Here is a 19,268-nt window from a genome sequence, read left to right as displayed (position 1 = left end):
GGTATGTGAAAGGTCAGGGGCTGTTGGTCCTCAGGGCGGGATTTAGTCTTGTATGGACTGAGCTTCTCTGAATGGCATCACGTTACAGTTACTTGGACGTTGGGGCTGTTTGGCACCCAGTGCAAACTCTCTCCCTGAGACAATGCCATCACATAGACGGCAGGCAGCTCTCTATACCAGAATAAGGGTCCACAAGGGCCAAGGGGCTCACCCATGGCTAGGATTGCAAGAGGCCTTGGTGGGAATGTGAACGACTGGGGATCTCTTGCTTACTAGTTTTCCATAATGGGGAGCTCCTTCTCTATATTTTTAAAATATAAAACTGTTCTTAAAAAATAAAATCAATTTTCAAAAGGAAAGGTCATAGAGATGAGTTTATTGGAGTGAGAACTTTAATCTGGTAAGATTTAAATGGGTGGAGCTCAGAGACAGAACTCCCATCCCACGATCTATGGGATCTGGCAGCAATGGAGCTAGGAATAGACAGAGCTTTGGCTTACCTTCTGGAAGATCCCAGGGGATCTTGGTCTCATGACTGTTCATTTCCCTCTTGGATAGGGAAGAAGCCACGGACTTAGACCGTTCTTTCATGAAACAAGATAAATGGGAGACTCAAACATCAATTGAGTGTACCTTAGGGAAAAGACAAAAGGCTTTCAGATAGAACCTGCTTAAAGCTTGGGTTTGCTGTCTCTTAGCTGTTTTGTCTTTGAGCAAGCCACATATTATCTCTGGAGGTATTTCGTAATTTACATTTTACTAGCATTTATTGGTAAAATGCAAATAACTATATTAATATCTACTCATCCGAGAGAGTTGTGAATATTAAATTATATAATTTAGGGAAATGTCCAAAATAGTGTTGACACATAGTCAACTACTAACATTTTGTTTTTCTTCTTTTCTTCCCTTTCAATAAACAGGAGAAAGAGTAAACGGGAGAAAGCAACACTTTTTCAGGTGTCAGGCTGGAGGAAGCCACTTGCAGATGAGTCTACCTCTACCTTAGGATTACCTGGCAGCCTGCATTCTTCCATGTTATGTCTACTGATTTGCGCTCTGTATTCAACAAGTTTTCTTTTTCCATATTTCTCTCTTACTGACTCTGAGAGTGACCATATTTTTAACCAGTTTGGTCCTCAGCCTCAAAACTTAGCTTTTTCCTTTAGCGGCTGATGAATCCTATCACTTGTCATGGTGGCTGCTCCATTTTGAGGCTGTGAAGGTGTTTGTCAAACCTGCTGAGAAGGCTCATCTGTGACATCCGAGAGCAGAGATTTCAACTCTGAACCCCTGTGAATTGCCTTGGGAATTACGGATACCCAGCACTATTTTGAAATACCAGCGGACATCCAATTCTTAAAAGCCCTCAGAGCTTTGGGGGAGACCCCTTCATCTCTTTGGCATGTCAGAGAGCCGATTCAACCCTTCTCATCTCCTCCTCCTTCCCTCTCTTGGGCAATCAGGATGCAGCAGCAACTCAGCATGCATGTTTTTACAGCTCTTCTCTGGTAATGCTGCCATTTCAACTGCAGACCACAGGATAAAAGGACCACTTCACAGTGGCTCAGGATACTCTTTTAAGTAGGAGGTAACTATTCAGTTTCTTTGTGGCCCATATATAAACTTGATTATGTTCTTCATTGCTCCAAGATACTATCTGTTTGTTTTTTCCCAGAGGGAGAAGAAAGTACTACTTCGATATAAAATTAAGCAAACATTCTTCAAATAACCACCATGGGACTTGACCACTAATGGTGATCAGCAGTGGCTTTGTCATGGCCTTGCCCACTGGGGACAGGCACATGCCAGGGCCAGTGTAGGCTGCCGGCTGGTAAGCACGAATAAGTGGCTGGTGGAGCGCACACAGTGGGAAGGGCAGATGGCTCCATTCTGATGTGTTAGCAAGCCGCTTCTCCGGGAGGGGCTTTCCCCTTCGGTGGAGTCTGCGGCCCCCGTCTCAGCTGTCTGGGAGCAGATGTGTATAGTTAGAGATGCAGACCTTTTCACTGTAAATACAGCTCACATGTTCCTAGGCTGACTTTACTATGTGCAGAGCCTCTTCTCAAATATCCAAATCCCCAGTGCTGGGTACTACAGAACAGATGTTACCCTGCCTCCTATTACATTAATTTACGAACTTTACATATGCTGAGTTACGGACCTTGAGCTGTTGCGTGTGCTCGGCTGTTATGTTCCAAAAAGTACGTCTCTATGGCTTTTCGGAAGCTGTGCTGCTTTGCTTTTGTAGTCCGTGAGATTCTGCTTGGTTTGTTGTTGTTTCTAATAAGCAATTATCCTTGTCCTGAAACATCAGAGCTTGAAGAGGGTTTTTAGCAGCCCACGTATCTCCTTCCTAATGCAGGTGATGGGAGGCTTAGAGAGAGGTGGCAGTTTCTCTGAGTTTATCAGATGCAGTGAGAAACTCAAAGGCCTAACCCCTTCTCCTAATTTCTAATCAATCCGGCAGCCTTCGTTCACCAAAAGCTGACTTTTGATAATATAACTTTTATGCACTGTGAGACAACATATTTAAAAAAACAGTTCAGAAATCTTTATTTTATTGAAAGACTTTTTAAGGTCAGGCACCATGGGTCATGCCTATAAACTCAACACTTGGGGGCCGAAGTGGGAGGATCATTTGAGGCCAAGATTTCGAGACCAGCTTAGAGACAACCCTGTCTCTAAAAAATTTTAAAAAGTATCCAGGTGTGGTGGTGCGTGCCTGTAGTCCCAGCTACCCGGGAGGCTGAAGTAGGAGGATCCATTGAGCCTAGAAGGCTGAGATTGAGTAAGCCGTGATTGCACCACTGCTCTCCAGCCTCGGTGACAGAGCGGTCAGGAAAAAAAAAAAAAAAAAGAAGCTTTTGAGTGCAGTTTTAGGTTCAGAGCAAAACTGAGCAGGAGGTGCAGAGATTTTCCATATTCTTCCTGTCCTTCCGACAAACACGCCCTGCCTCCTTCGTTGTCAGCGTTCCTTCCCAGAGTGGCACACCTTTTATAAGTGGTGTCCCACACTGGCACGTCCCCATCACAACAAGTTCCTCGTTGACACCAGGGTGCACTCTTGCTCTTGAACATTCCAGGCGTCTGGACAAATGTATCATGACATGGCTCCTCCACTGTAGTGTCACAGAGACGAGTTTCACTACCCTGAAGTCCTCTGTGCTCCACTGATACTTATTCCCTCATCCCCCTGCCCCCTCAACCCCTGACAACCCCTGATCGTTTTACTGTCTCCATAGTTTGGTCTTATTTAATGTCTTTTGAGGTTGCACTGCTGCCCTAAGACACCATATGAGTAGAGGGTTAGCCACCTCAGCCAAGAGTCATTTGGTCTGGTCAGGTCTCCACCTTTGGGACAAAAACATTTCAGAACCATCCTAACAATCGTGTTCCTGTCAGTAACCAGACACTGTTTGTATCCATGGCAACGTGGCTCCATGAGCACTGCTTCTGAGGAGCAGCTGCCCTTCCTGGGCACCATCAAGAGTTGTTCTTCTCTGACACCCATTCCCTTCTTGCCCTGGCACACACCCCGGCCCGGGTACCAGGCAGCCAGGGCCTTCCATGGCTGTCCAGATGCATTTCTTCACAGCTGGAATGTGGTTGGCTTGTGGACTTCTGTTTCCAGCATAGTGGTCAGTGGACACTATAAACCGGTACGCACTCAATTGATGATTCTTCAACGAAATAACTGATGCCACATTTAGGTCAATCTTTCTTGTATATCTTCTGTTCTTCAACAGAGTTGCACAATATCCCAGAACTTTATCTTGAGGTTTCTCTGACATTGGAGTACCCAGCTATCACTTGCTTCAGAGTTTCGGAGTCGGTACCTCTGGGGCAGACCCAGTACTCTGCATGTGAGCACAGACGCAGATGGTTCTGACCCTGGTGGCCCTGCAGGAAGGAGACAATAGGGCTGCACGCTTTAGGGACAGTGGGTATCATCCGTCCCTATCTACGGCAGTGATTACAGGCATGCCCGGCCACATGAGCACATGTCCGGCCACATAAGCACATGCCCGGCCACCACATGAGCACATGCCCAGCCACACGAGCACATGCTATTATAATTATTTAGTGGGATGGATGAGCGACAGGACTGGAGCCCTAATACTTGAGTTCTGGTTTCAACTCTGCCAGCCGCTGGCTGATTGAAACTGAACAAGCCACCTGCCTTCCCTGGGACTGCCTCTTCTCCTGTGAAATTGGGGCATTAGAATACATGAAGACCCCTTTATGTCCTTAATAAATTGTGACTTTAAGAATCCAGGGAATCTCCACACTGGTGGCTGCAGTTACATCCCCTTATCCTCAATCCATCAAAAAAGAGTCAAAAACAGCGGCAGGGTTGTGTCAGCTGCTCTCCTTAGCAGGTCTCGTGAGGGAATGACCTCCGTCTTCCCCAGCCACCACCACACTCCCATGCAGCCACCATTACCTGAACCATCTGGCGGTGGGGTTCCCCTCCTAAAACTGAGACACAGAGGCCACCATGGGCGTTTCTTCCTGGCTGGCATCCGCGTGCTCCCAAAGGCCTGGTCTTGCTGGGCTGCCCACCTCCAAGGACCCACTTCCTGGGTTTCATATGCACTAGTGTTACAGAAACTGCTGCAGACCAGGGGCCAAAAGCCCATAGGTTCCACTTCTTGCGGTGACACTAATGAGATGGGTGACTGCTGGCAAGCTCCTTTATCTCTCTGACACTAACTCCCATGTACAAAATTGGGTCCTGGAGTCCAGATTTGAATTCTTTGTGTAAAACACACATGGCCAGGTCCTATCCTCAGAGATCCAGACTCGGTCCGGGGCAAGGTTTTGATTTTGGGGAGAAAACAGCTCTATAGAGGAAGGAGTCTAGCCTTCAAAGGCCAAGATCTCCCCTGTTTCTCGGTTAACAATGTCACCCTAACTAATCCATAGTCTGACGTCACCTGCTAACAACTTACCCTGTGGCATCAAACCAGTAGCCCATTTGCAGCTGGTACAAACACTCCTTTACATTTACGTTTTGTTTACGAGATTTTGCCTCCAATAATAGAGCCTGCCAGTCGGCCTGCAAATGCATATGTTCCATTGCTAATAGGAAAAACTGCGTCTATTATAAACGTTCTCTCTGGGAGCTCAGCACAGAGGCAGGCCTTGTATTGCAAACATTTGAAAAACCATAACCAGGTATTCTGGACTGTGTTTTAAATCACCTGAGAACATTTCTTCAACACTAGCGTTTGCTTAGGGTGACAAACCTGTTAAGTGGTTCTTTCAGTTAAGTTTGCATCTAAGCAATGTCGTCTGAATAGCAGGAGGAGGCCAGGAGCTGTGTCTGGCTTTCTGGCCATACAAATGGCATATGGGAAAGCCATTGTATATTATTAGTATTTTTTGATGTATATTATTATGACTTTCTCACAATATAAATGTTGTTGGTTTTTATCAATGTTATTTTTGTAGCAATGCTAATATTATGAGTTTAAAGTTCTGAGCATCTGCTGGGTGCCAAAAATTCTTATAAATGCTTTACATGCATTAGCTTCTAACACTTCGAAGAAATTCTTATTGTCCTCACTTGACATATACAAGAAATAAAAACCTGAGCATTAGGCTGGATGCAGTGATTCACGCCTGTAATCTCAGCACTTTGGGAGGCCAAGATGGGCAGATCACCTGAGGTCAGATGTTCAAGACCAGCCTGGCCACCATGGTGAAATACTGTCTTTACTAAAAATACAAAAAAATTAGCCAGGTGTGGTGGTGGATGCCTGTAATCCCAGCTACCAGGGAGGCTGATGCAGGAGAATTGCTTGAACCAGGGAGGCAGAGGTTGCAGTGAGCTGAGATTGTGCCACTGCATGCCAGCCTAGTCAATAGGAGCGAAACTCTGTCTTTAAGAAAAAAATGAGCATTTGAAGAGTTTTATCTCGGCGGTGGAGCTTGTGAGCTGTGAACTGGACTCTGAGTCAAGGCTGAGCTGGTGGAAGGAGTTCACTAGAGCTCCCAAGCTATTCTGTCCTCTAGGACTGACTCACCTGCGAGGAGAAGGAATTGTGGCGCGCCTAACAGCTTTTCTTTTGCAAACACCAAGAGCAGGTTCTGCAGATCACAACCATCGTGGTCACATTCCTGAAGTGAGTTTTGGGGAAGACATTATTTTGGCTACTGCAGGGGCTGATATATCAGTTTATTAGAATTCAGAACAAAGTAAGCAAACAGAAAAGGTGTTGAAAGTATTCTCTCGTAGCAATTTAGAAATGTACAACCAGTTCACGTTAACTGTAACCACCATGATGTACTGAAGACCAGGTCTTCTTATTTTTCTCGAACTTGACATTTCTACCCATTGACCTAATGCTCCTAGCATCAATAAAAGATCAATATTTAAGGTGACAGATATCCCAATTACCCTGATCTGATTATGTGAATGTGCTGAATTATATATACTCCCAAAATATGCACATCTAATATGTATCAATAAAAAACAAAGACAAGCCAGGCGTGGTGGCTCACGCCTATAATCCCAGCACTTTGGGAGGCTGAGGTGGGTGAATCACAAAGTCAGGAGTTCAAGAGTAGCCTAACCAATATGGTGAAACCCTGTCTCTACTAAAAATACAAAAATTAGCCGGGCATGGTGGCAGGTGCCTGTAGTCCCAGATACTTGGGAGGCTGAGACAGAAGAATCTGTTGAACCTGGGAGGCAGAGGCTGCAGTGAGCCAAGATAGTGCCACTGCACTCTAGCCTGAGTGACAGAGTGAGGGTCTGTCTCAATAAAATAAAACAGACAAAAATTAAACTTTCACAGTAGGAAAAGAAGTTCTAGAGAAATTATGATTACTTGATTCACCTAAACTGAGAGCCTTGCTTGGAATGAATGACTGCTTTTTGAAACGTGGTTTTAGAAGAGAGACTCCCATTTAACAGCGCTTTGCGCTAAGCACTGTAATCCATGCCAGGGAGCTCACAGCGCTCCTCTGGGACCAGGCATCGCCATCCCCTCTGTAAAAAGAAGGGCAGCCTGTTGCCAAGGCCACAGCATAAACAGCTTGGCTGATTAGGAAACCCAACTGATCTAATTACAAAACACGCGCATTTGCCCCTTTACCGGGTGATCTTTCTGTAAGGCTGTCTTCAAAAGTCCAACCAAGTTCTGTTCCACCGGCTCAGGCAGGCTGTGACCACGATGACCAGCCATGCGGCATCAGGAGGAAGGGGCTGTGTGGCCAAGCTCCTTCTCTGGTCCTGCAGGTTTCTGCCTTTGGCTTTCTGAAGTGAGCTGAACTAGAGATTGGGCCCTGCTCAGCAGCACGGTTTCAGGAAAGCCAGAATACAAACCATTCTAGTCTTTGTTCCCATGAAGGAGAAGCTAAGCCACTTTTATTTGCCCATGCTAAGTGCCAGATATAGTGCAGCTGCTTTACATAAACATTCCAGCCTTCGCCTCTGCTCTCTGGAGATATCCTATGTCCCTTTCGCATGGCTTAGGAGACTGAAGTGCATGAGAACTGAATGAGGGGTCAAGGGTCACACAACACGTGGGCCTGAAACTAGGACTCTCCTGGGGTATCGGAGCCCAAAGCCAGTGGTCTTCACTTGGTCTTAGCCAAGGTCCAAGAAGCCGTAAGGCCAGTGCTCCCGACACACTATTGTACCTTTTCCTTTGGGAGTGACTGCCGGCCCACTCTGCTTTTAACAGTAGGAAGTTAAATATTTACATTTGATTTGAGTTTGGCCCCGTGACTGTCCGGCTTGTTTCCTGTCGAAGGTCCAGGTTCTCTCTTTTAAGGTAGAGGGTGAATTTGTGTGATGAGGATGGGGTGGGGGGCAAATGTGGAACACACCCTTTCACCTGCAGCTCCACACTCCAAACGCAGAGAAATACTGGGTCATGTATGGCACATTTTAAAAGATGCATTACATTTGAACCCATTAACCGAATGCTCATAGCATCAAGAAAAGATCATTTAAAAGATCACATAGGCATACTTTAAAAGCACAAAAAATTACATTTTCTCATGCCAGAGGACAGAATCTTATGAGCTGTTGCGACGAGAGCTGCATCTCAGGGGCTGAGAACCTAACGTCTGCCTGGGGGTGTCTGGGGCCTGCAGATGTTGTGTAGAATGAACGTTAGGATGAGCAGCTTTCTAAAGCCAGGAGCCAGGGTGGAGTCCCTGTGTCTCTGAATAGAAACCAGCAGGGCTTAGCCTTCTGTAGCAAGGAATGCATCTCAAAAGCTCATGCTGGGCCTGGGCCTGGGGTGAAACAGGAGTCACACAGTAGAGTCAGGACCCCAAATGTGGCACTGCCTGTGCTGTTGGGAAAATCTGAGCAGGAATTTAAGGTAAAAGCTGGTCTGGAACAGACTCCAACCCGAAGGCCTTGAGCCCAGCACAAAAATCATTGCCCCACTGAAGATGCCTGCAGAACTCGAGGCATTGCTGAGACTCCATGGGAGAATGACTCCTAAGGAAGGTGAGCCAACAGCTCCTGTGGAGACTCATCATGGTGAGGAGGAGCAGACTCCATAAAAGGAGAATTCACCTCTAAGGAGCTGCAGGTCATGGAGGGGTTAGAATGGGCCTTTGATTATCCGAAAAGCATCTTACAGGAAAAAATAAAGTAGCATAATCCAAATTCCAACACGAGACTTGAAAAAAAAAGTAACAACAAAATGGAAAATAAAGTCACTGAAAGAAAGCAAGTGAGTTGGACTGGACTGTCTCCTGCTATTAGCTCTGTCCCTAGCTGCAAGGTCCATGGGGACCCTGCCTCCCTTGACCTTGAATCTCAGTGTCCTAGCAGAGCATCTGGTTCCAGGTGGGCTCACAGTACATATATACCTGCCAAATGGATGGATTGCCAGCCTAAGTGTTTGTAGGAAGGTGCTATTTTCAGGCACTTCACGTGTGGACTTCGGTGTCGTCAGCCCTTTTCCGCTCTAGTCAGGCACTGTGGACACCACCTCAGGGTGTGAGGGAACCAGGAAATAGAGGGGGTTTCCTCTGCGAGCTGGCTGCCTTGCGCGAGCTCTGTCTCCACCGCATTTCTCTATCCATGTCCTGTCACGTCTTTTATTGTGTTCGCTAGTCCTGTGCTAACGAGGATCTTTGAAAAATGACTGCTATGGTAATGATCTACGGAACTTACTGTAGATAGCAATTAAATATGGTTAACGGCGGGTTACGCTGACACATTAAAAGGCCCACGGGCTGCGATTTATGGAGACAGCACTGCTGCCTCCTTTGTATGTGATGCATTTCTCTGGTTTCTCCTTAGGCTGCCTGGTCTCAGAAGGGAATCATTTCTAGGCCTTCCCCACCATCATTCCTGTTGCTGGTCCACCCAAAGTCCCATCAGCAGGCTTTACAGTCCCTCCTGCACCTCCTGAGGCCCTCAGAGTGCTTGAGGTAGCTTTTGTCAAGGTAAGACCTAGGGCGACATTTTGTTGTACAGAAAAGGCATGTGCTGTCAGAGGAGAACATGCAGATACAATATTGGGATGATTCTTATAAGTGATGCGAGATGATTTGATGACAGAAATTGAGATTATATGCTGAGACCTGACTGTCTTAAACTCTGTTAATTTCTGAAAAGAATAGAAATGCAATGCTAGCTAAAGGAAGAGAAGTAGTCTGGCTCACCAGTGGCCAGCAAGCTCTGTAAAGAAGCATTGCCTGGGCCAAGCACGGTGGCTCAAGCCTGTAATCCCAGCACTTTGGGAGGCCGAGGCTGGTGGATCACGAGGTCAAGAGATCAAGACCATCCTGCCCAACATGGTGAAACCCTGTCTCTACTAAAAATACAAAAAATTAGCTGGGCATGGTGGCACGTGCCTATAATCCCAGCTACTCAGGAGGCTGAGGCAGGAGAATTGCCTGAACCGGGGAGGCAGAGGTTGCGGTGAGCCGAGATCGCACCATTGCACTCCAGCCTGGGTAACAAGAGCAAAACTCCATCTCAAAAAAAAAAAAAAAAAAAAAAGAAGAAATGTTGCCTTTATGCAGCAATCTCACCAAATATGAGACTCCAGGTAGAAGAGAGCTCCCAAGCAGTCAAAACACAAACAAAGATCCTGTAAATTACTCTCAAGTGAACAACTAGGCAAGGGATAACCAACCCTGTCCCAACTGTCTCACACCCCCACTGGCCTCCTGCACTCATGGATGCCACGTTCTTCAATGTTCACACTTCTGTTAACAGAGTTGAAGGAGAGCAAAGATAGGCTCCTTCACCAAAGCCCATCGACTAAATACAGACGCAGTGCTGATATCAACACCTGTAAAAGAAGATCCTGAGATGCTGTGATGTTTTTCTCCCTCTGTTGTGGCCAAGTGTGCGTGCTCTCTTGCCTTTGGGTTGCTCATGTTTTGGGGCACAGGATCAAAAGCAGAAGTGTCCAGGCCACCAGGAGACAAGACAAACCATTATCTGTGAAAGACTGGGTTTTCTGAAAGAAAGCAGGCTGGACGCTGCCAGTGGAGGAAAGAGTTATGGTGTGACGTTTTCTGTGATGAGAAAGAAGAGCAGCCAGGCGGTGGGCATGCAGAAGGTATGCTTGGTGTTGATGGTGTTGCAATTGTTGTACCCCAAGGCCTGGGGACAAGACGGCCCCATGTACATAGAGGTCATGAAAAATGTGAGGACCCTGGACATTGAGTGTCACATCCTTGGCGACAGTGATAACACATCCCTGTGTCCAAACTCAGCTCAGTCAGCTTATCTAAAACAGACAGGGAGTACCTCCATGGGAACAGTTGGAGAACTTTCCCTTTGGTGTTTGGACTCTACAGAACCGCTGGGAATTGTGTTCAAGTGCAGGAGGAACGGCTGAAGACATGATTGAGATAAATTTGCAGCCAGGAGGTTGGAGAGAAATTAGGATCCAATTTACTCAGTTGGGAGGAATCACGACCCAGCGTAGATCTTCTGGTGGACTCTGAAGTTATTTGGAATTTGCCCAGAAGATGAATTCTCCTGAAGAAGAAAGGATGTGGAAGCTGATGCCAAGGCCCCATTTCCACATGTGAATTTCTAAGAAACTACAGCTTTCATCTGGAGTGGAGATGAATGGCACCGGGGTCCATGTTGCCAGCATGCCTGGGGACAAGGAATGAGGACTTGTCACCCGAAGCATAGGATTCATAGTAGGCACGGGAATGAAGCCTCTGCCTTTGTGGAAATGACTAGTTCGCCCAAATCCAAGGCGTTTTCCACAACCAGGAGGCCTGGGCAGAGGATGGAGATTTGAGCCTTACCTGAGACATCCTACTGGGAAGTTACATCAATGGTCAGTGTCTGAGGCCACAGAAAGTGTCACATGATGGTGTGTCACAGAGACCCACATTTAGGATAGCTGTGAACTCAAAAAGAATCTTTGATGACCATGACTCAGAGAAACTTGTCATAATTACAACAGGTTTGGGATCAGTTGATGATCACAGATGGTGCAAGCCACCTACCTAAATCCCTCTGGGGAGGGGCGGACGCTCTGGACACGGAGATGTGAGGCTGGAGGCGTGGCTTGGTCTCCCTAGCCTGGGCGTGGCCAGGCAAAGCTGGGACATCCTCAACCCAAAGTTTTGCACAACTGGATTGAAACTCCTTGTAGATATTCCTAACCAGTGGTGATAAGAAAGGGGGAGGAGGAGAAAAGCATGGCTCTTCATCAAGAGCAAAAGCAAGAGATTCAGATAGGAGACTTCACTTGGCTTTTCTAGTCTTGGCTGGTGGGGACCCAAAGAGCTCTGGAATTTTCTAGAGAAACGAGCATGAATCTTCTAGAGAAACAAGCATCCTTTAACAGGTCCCTGAGAGCCAGTTAGTGCGGAACAGTGGCTGTTACCAGAAGCTTATTGCAGACCTTGGAACCCAAGTCATGTGTTGGCCCAGGGCAGACCCAGGAAGGTGACTTGGGAAGGAAATTCCAGGCTGAGGTAAATACCGTCACTGAGTAGGGAAGCATTTCAGACACAGGCTCCAAGAGCTTTGGAAAGTGGAACATTCACCTGCTTCCCCCAGTTTATAAGGGGGCTGGCAGTGGTTGTTTTGAGGGGGATAAAAATGGAGAAAGAGAACTGGGTATGTTATGGTACAAAATGAAGATTCCTAAGGAGTAATCTAATAGCTAGGGAATTCTTGGGCAATTTCAATCAAAAAGTGTTACAGAGAGGAGCCCTGTAGAGTTTGTAGGAGAGTCAGTTTGTCTATATGGCCCCAAGGCTCAAGAAGTAGTTGACACAGAGACCCAGGTGGTCCCCTGGATGCCAAACCTGGGGAAAGAATGGTCCTGAATGGCAGCCCCTCCCCACACAGCTTCAGGCAGAGCTCTCCAGCAAGTCTGCCTGCTGGGACCCACGGAGTTGCGATGGTCAGGATGTCATTAATGGCTTTCTGTTTTGGTTGAATTTCAGACATAAAGAAGAGAAGAGGGAAAGGTCTCGGTGACCTGCCTCTTCTGATAATACATATAATAAAGTTGCACACACCACCTCTGCTCATATTTGATGGGCTGGGACTTAGTCACTAAGCCACACCCAGCTGCAAAGGTGCTGGAAAGCGTTGCATTCTCCGATGGCCACATGCCCAGCTAAATATTGGGGTCATATATTCTCATATAGTAAGACATAAGCGAAGTGCAGACACTGAGAATCACTAGCCGTTTATATCACAGCTATCTTCACAGCCCAGAAGAGAGACTGGGTTGAGTTAAAATAAATACAATGAGAAGTTAGAAAGCCTGCTGAGAGCACCAAGGTACTTGAGTAGAACTTTAAACAGTGTCATTGCTAATTTTTATGGTAATTGTTCAGATGGTCTGTTTCTTTAAGCTAATTGTTTTCTGATTGTAGAAGCAATAATGACTCATTGTATCTTGCTTGGGAAAAAAACTAAAAAGTATAAAAAATCAAATATAATTAATTAATTTTCATACTACCAAGAGACATTGCTGCTTCCATTGTTGATATGTATCCATCTTGTATTTCCTACAGATACACACCCACACAGACAGGTTTATGTTCATAACAAGATTTGAATGCACATGTTTATATCTTATAACTGGATTTCTTTCACTGAAATAATTTGATCACTGTCTTTTCTCTTGGTTATATTTTAAACGTTCTTTTTTTCTCTGATAGAGCCAGATCAAGGAAGGAGACAGGAAAGCAGATTATTGTACCTGCCTTCCCTAAATGCATTTGGGAAGAGAAGGATCATTTCAAAAAGGGTTAAGGAGCCAAAGCATGGAAATCACTTACACAGGCGATCACACTTAGATTTTGCTGGTGAGCCCTGCCTGCCCGCTCTGCTTCCATTCACTCAGGCCCAGCTTGGGCTTTTCTTCCAAGTGTTGATAGCAGTCATTTATGAGGGAGGAAAGGAGCAGAATAAACACACTTTTCAGCTCCCAGGCCCTGTGTGTGTAGACAGAGGCATGGGTTGATGGGAAACCTCAACACGCCCATGATCTTCATCAAGGCTGGATGCCTGCAGTGCACATTCCAGGCCAGTGGACATGGTTCCACCTGGGCCCTTCAATTGCATCTCAGCTGCCACATTAGGGCCCCTCACCCAAGTCCACGTGGGGGATGTTCCTCCCTGTGGCCCACCTAAGGTGTGCAGGCCGCCTGGAGCCTGGGGCACAGCCTCCTCGTGCGGGCTTCAGCTGGAACTGGAAATTGCATTTCTCAAGGTCAGCTTTCCCTTGCGTTATAGGCTAGCTTTAGTAACTAACAGTGTGTGTGCACGTGTGTGGTGTGTGTGTGTGCGTGTGTGTGTTAGTGAGTGGGAGAGAGGAAGGGCTATTTATTCTCAAGTCTGTCCTAGTTAGGAAGATATTCCCTGGGATCACAGTATGAATTGACATTCTTTAAACACACACACACACACACACACACACACACACACACACGCACAGACATGCGCCTTGCGCCCTCCTCCTCCTCCTGCCATGATGGACAGCAGGCGCAGCCCAGGCCCCGCAGGTCACTCTGCGTCCAGGATTCCCTCTGGGGCTCTTCTTTCCCGGGGTCCCTCAGGAAGGTCTGAAACAGCCCGGACCATGCTCCCCATTCCTTCCCAGCTCAGACTCCACTCCCCCAACTTTAGACGCTGAAGGAGGCAGGTTTCTTTGTGAAGGACCCAGAGGGCAGGCTCCGAGGGTGCTGAAGGGGGTGGAGGAAAAAGCCACCTGCCACACAGGCTCCCTCAGCCCCTGCAGGAGCCACCCCCACCCCAGCTGCCGGCAGCATCCTGCGCTCCCCCGACAGATTCTTCATAAGGGCCATGTATTTGGAGAGAGAGAGGAAAGGCAGCTAGCCCAGGAATGAATCAACAGTGCACGGAGAGTGGCTACATCGCAAAGATTTCCAGATAGCAAATAGCCCATTGAAACCCCACATTGTCGTGCCTTGGCGGGGGGCCGCCTTTGCCTGCAGGGTCCCGGGACGGTGGCTGGGTAAAGCAGGCTTTGCAGGCTTTGTCAGCGTCTGCGTTCTCGCCGCCGCGCGGTCCCGTCTGGCTCCTCCTGACTCAGCCGAAGGGGGATGGTGAATAATGCATCACCAGGGAGAGGCGCGGGGCTGCGCAGCTTGGCAGGGCGCGCAGGGGGAGCCCCTCGGGCTCTCCGTCTGCCTCCATCTTACCGTATCCAGAGACCGCCCTAAAATGGTGGCCGACGAGGACACAGGGACGCGCCTTTCTAGCTATGGCCACAGGCAGGATGCTGAGTGCTGTGTAGGTAAGAAGCAGAGTTACCGTTGGAGCCTCCTTTCTGCGCACGTAGCCCTGTGTGCTGATGACTCTGATGTTCAGAGAGCTAGGTCACAATGCTTTCATTTTTTAAATTTATTTTCTCTAGTATTTTGTTATTTTATTAACAGCTTCACCCCTGTCTTAGGAAATAACCCTTTCCGTCTGCTTTTCTTTCTTTCTGTAAAAGAATCACATCGCCTTTACCTGGTAGGCTCGGCTGCATCTCCCAGTGGCGGTACTGTTCTCTCCACCTCAAAAATACACAGAAACGTGGAAATGTTCTGTCATCCAGGCTGAAAAGCATGTGCACCAAAATTTCACAGACCTGATACTAATGTAGATAAAAGTGCAAAATCCGGAGGGGGGAACCGGCTATAGAGATCCTGCCTCGTAGACTATAGTTTAATCATCGTGTGCCACAGAATGTCTTTGCATAAATTACAACCACAATGATAGCATCACGTTCACAAAAGGTGGCCTCTAATCGATTTGGCTCTCCAAGAGATGGCTGGGTTTTTCAAAGCAGAGAAATGACGTCCAGCCGTCTTAAAGAGCTGTTGATTGCGCTGGGGCTCCCGAGGCAGGCGCCCATGGAGCAGCCCATCCTGGCTGTTCCCTTGTTCAGCTGGTTTTCTTTTTTAATCTTGACATTTGCTAACCGCCTGGTTTTTATTTTCCGGGAACAGAGGATTATTGGCAACTGGCACCACCCCCAGCCTGGAGGAGGGACGTTTCTAGGATGACCCCCAGGGTGGAGAAATCGCCGAGGTAACCTTTCCGCTATAAATTTCTTCCCCTGCCTCCTTCTTCTGTTCTTTTCCTTTCCCCCATCCCTTGAACAAACATGATTTTTAAATTCTCCTCGTTTTCTGTGCTTTGGAGTCTTCTCAGATCTGCACGAGGACAGTTCCTGAGCTGCACCGAGCAGTTCCGGAGCCCCGGCTCCCTCTCCTCGGGCCTAAGCCCCCAAGAAGAGAGCCTTTTTCAGGACCATGGGAGCATGTTTTAAAAGGCTTTCTATCGAAGCGAGGCCGTCAGCCAGCCGTGCGTGTCTGCATTGAGGTGGTCCAGAGACTTCTGGACAATCCCTTTGAAAGAATAGGGTTGGGAAGATTCTCAGGACAGAAGCGGCTAATTTCCATCCTTAGAGCTTTATCTCACAAAGGATACTTGATAGAAAGAAAAAAATGGAGTCTGTGGAAGCCTTGCTCCTATTTCCAAATGGGTTGACTGCAGATGGAGAGGAATATTTTCACATTTTTCCCAATAGAGGAAAGCTTTTAGTGACAAAATCCTCAAAGGAGAATGAACATCACACATCACACGTGTCTGCGTAAGGGGAGAATTAAATGGTAAAAAACCTAGTGAGTACAAGCACACATGGGCATTTGGTACAGGTTAAATCAATAAGCAAGCAAAGCTCAGAGTTGTTACTGCTGTTTAAAAGAGTGGTGATTATTAACAGATGCAAATGTACCCTCCCTTTGCCATCACAACAATGTGAAAGTCTTATCTCTGATCATTACCATGGGGACACTTAAATACTTCGTTCTGGGGACAACATGGTTTGTAGACAGGGCGTCCTGTGTGTTTATGTGCACATGTAAAATGCACCGTGGGCCCCAGGACTGCAAAGCCTCTGACTGTGTCATTTACATTCAGGAGTGGTCCGGATCAACATGGCCCCATAGAAGAAGAGTAGAGGGAATTTCAGATAGCACAGTTTTAGATAATAAACGCTTTCCACTGACTCTGTTTATATGTGGAAATTGGAAGTGCTGAGTGAAAAAAAATAATGAAGATAAAGACAGGAAGTATATATACAACAAACACTTTTTCCTCTCTGAAAATCAGATGATTCCCTTGCGCACCCTGCAACCCCCATCTATGATGTCAAACTCAATGGACGGTTGAACGAACAGCCTGAGAATCACCAGTGTGAGAGTGTGCGTGTACATGCCGTGTAAGTCACATTGCGCTGGCCACCGCGGCTGTGTGTAACCACCCCGGGAAGAGCCCCTCCCTCCTCAGCGTTTCTGTGGAAAACATGCTGAGTGGGACCCAGCTTCAGAAATCACATTTGGGCTGAGAGAATGGTTTAATCCTTGTCATGAGGGGTCTTCACTCCAGAACACTTGCCAGCTCTGCTTGTCCATTTCCCATTCTTTACAGTTTTTCCTACCACTCCTTAGACTAAAAAAGAAAAATCTACAGGAGTGATTCGGTGGGGCTTCTCTTTTGTTCGTAAATAAACCTCATCCCTGGATGAGCTCTTTCACACCAGGGAAATTGCTACCACCGGCTTCCAGGCCAGGCGGATCTGGGCATTCCTTCTCATTTCCTTATTTGCTTCGTGCATGATCTTTTTCCAGCTTCTCTGCTATTTTATCCTTCTTAGTGAGAGCTTCTTCAGCTGCAGAACAGGGGCAATAATGCCTGCCTTGCTGAGCTATAGTAGAGAATGCTGTTTATGCAGAGAAAAAAAAAATACATAGCACACAATAGGAGCTTAATACATAGCTCCTATAATATAAACAGCCTTTTGTGCACATATCAATGTATTTCATGCCCTTAGTATTTATTTAAAGCAAGTACACTCTCTTGAACTAAGCATAAAAAGGTCATTAAATGCCAGAGATGTGCTTATTTGAAAGGTTTGCAAAGCTTTGCAATTGATTTAAAATAAGGAGATGATATAACAGGGGCTTGGATCTGCCACTAATTAGTTATGCAAACTATGTCACTTCCCTGGGTCTCAGTCGTAAACAGTTGCTTAATATATATATATATAAATTTTTTCTTTTTGCTGTCATAAAGAATCCAAAATTAGGCAGTGCAGTATGGAAGCTATATTGGTAGGGCCTTCTGTGAAGTTTGGGTCCTGGAGGGAAGTGTGAGTTGGTACCTTCACCTCCCTCCCCACCAGTGCCCTTCAGAAACACTGCTCACGGGAGACAGGGGTGCTTTTCCTATTTCTACTTCACTTGGTCTAGAGGCCAGCCCTGCAGAGTCGTCCTGTTCTTGGATGCAATGTGGCCCTGACCCAGGCTCTAGCACAGGGTTCGAATGCAGGCCTTCTCCCTCGGGGTGGCTCCCAGTCCCTTGGATTTCCAGTCGGGACTGAGGAGGGCCCACTCTTCCGCACCACCAGGCCTAGAAGCTGGTGAGAACACCCCCCCATTTCAGGCACTGGGAATCAGCATTCTTTGGCATGTGCCTGGATTTGCCGCAATTCATCCTGCAAAGTTTCTCCTCTCCTGACCCCAAATGTTCCTGTTTTGACACCCAGAGGGCAGGCCCAGGGCCTCCGGGGGTCCTTCCAGTGCTCCCCTGTCATCTTTTGAATTAGAGCTCATGAGGCCACCCACATAGGCGGGCTGGAGAGGAGTGACAAGAAGCTCCCTGTTGGACAGAAGTGAGCAAAGGCACAGAGGCCCATAGAGACTCCGCACAACTGAGAAGACCAACTTCCGCATTTGCAGGGCATGTGAACATGCAATACCCTGAGGAACAAAAGGAAGCCTCATCTCTGGAAGATGGGAGGAAAAACAGGCAGTGTAGACAGCAGAGGCAGGACCAGAGCTGACCAGAAGCCTGGGTCCCAGCAACAATTAGTGACAGGCAGCAGCTGGGGCCACTTCCCTGAGCGCCAGTTCAATTGCAGTGGCCACAGAAGGCTCCATTGGCCCAGCAGCCAGCTCCGCAGAGCCATTTGTCCACGAGGAAAATAATAGCCCCGACCTCATTGCTTTGGGCTGCAGGGAGGACAATGACCCACCATGAAAAGAGTTAAAAAGATTCTGGGGAAGGGGAAAGGCAGGCCCACACGGTGGCAATTCAAGATCTTTTGGATGCCGTGAGCGTGTTCTTTAATTAAGCCCCTCTTCTTCAGCTCATCCTGCAGAAACGCACCTGCTTCCCATCTGCCATCCCAAACGGCGAGCACCAGAATGACTTCACACTGTTACTTTCAGAGTTCCGCTGTGGCCCACAGTGATTTTTCAAGAAAGGCAGCCACAGACTCGCTCGCTCTTTCTCTTTCTCCCTTGCTCTGAAAGATTCTATAAAAACCACATTAAAAAGTGTGTGAGCCAAGCAATTTCATTTATCAAAGGAAGAAGGTCATACATAGCATTCATTCTAAGAACATCAGGCATACAGCCAGCCCTGGACACAAGGCGTGAAGACCAGAGGCCCCTTTAGTGACCTCAACTCTATTTTATCGCCCAAACTGCGTCTGTGCCTGGGAGCTGGGACACACAGTATTTCCCGCTACCAAAATAACTGTATTTTCTGCAGCGGCATAACAGACAATGAAGGGTGGTGACATGGGCTTCTGTTATTTGCCGAACAACCCAGTTCTGTGCGGTGTGACTGCGGTGGTTGTTATTTTAGGGGGTTCAGCGCTTATTCTGCCAGTTGGTCCCGTTCACATGGGCCTGCAGCAGGCGTGGGCCTGTGCCCTGTCATCTGCCACCTTGGAAATCATGTTATTGCCAGAACCGTGTTGGGG

General features: G+C 47.3%; 1 long non-coding RNA gene across 41 annotated transcripts in view; it reads left to right on the top strand.

The window, feature by feature from the left end:
* LOC128928056 (uncharacterized) overlaps positions 1-19,268 on the top strand; it is a 119,074-nt gene that overhangs the window by 45,007 nt on the left and 54,799 nt on the right. For 9 of the 41 annotated variants that reach the window (XR_013526205.1, XR_013526200.1, XR_013526190.1 and 6 more), the window contains 2 exons: positions 924-1,591; positions 15,442-15,523. This is a non-coding gene — a long non-coding RNA (uncharacterized LOC128928056). Of the gene's footprint in view, positions 1-923; positions 1,835-9,280; positions 11,938-13,140; positions 13,288-14,530; positions 14,742-15,441; positions 15,524-16,609; positions 16,719-19,268 lie in introns of those variants that run through there. The other 32 variants (XR_013526197.1, XR_013526194.1, XR_013526183.1 and 29 more) reach the window with 13 other exon arrangements.

This window comes from Callithrix jacchus, chromosome 14, assembly GCF_049354715.1.
Source record: "Callithrix jacchus isolate 240 chromosome 14, calJac240_pri, whole genome shotgun sequence".
Lineage (NCBI taxonomy): Eukaryota > Metazoa > Chordata > Mammalia > Primates > Cebidae > Callithrix > Callithrix jacchus.
Note: the sequence above shows the minus strand (reverse complement) of the source record. Positions and strands in the feature narration are given on the sequence as shown.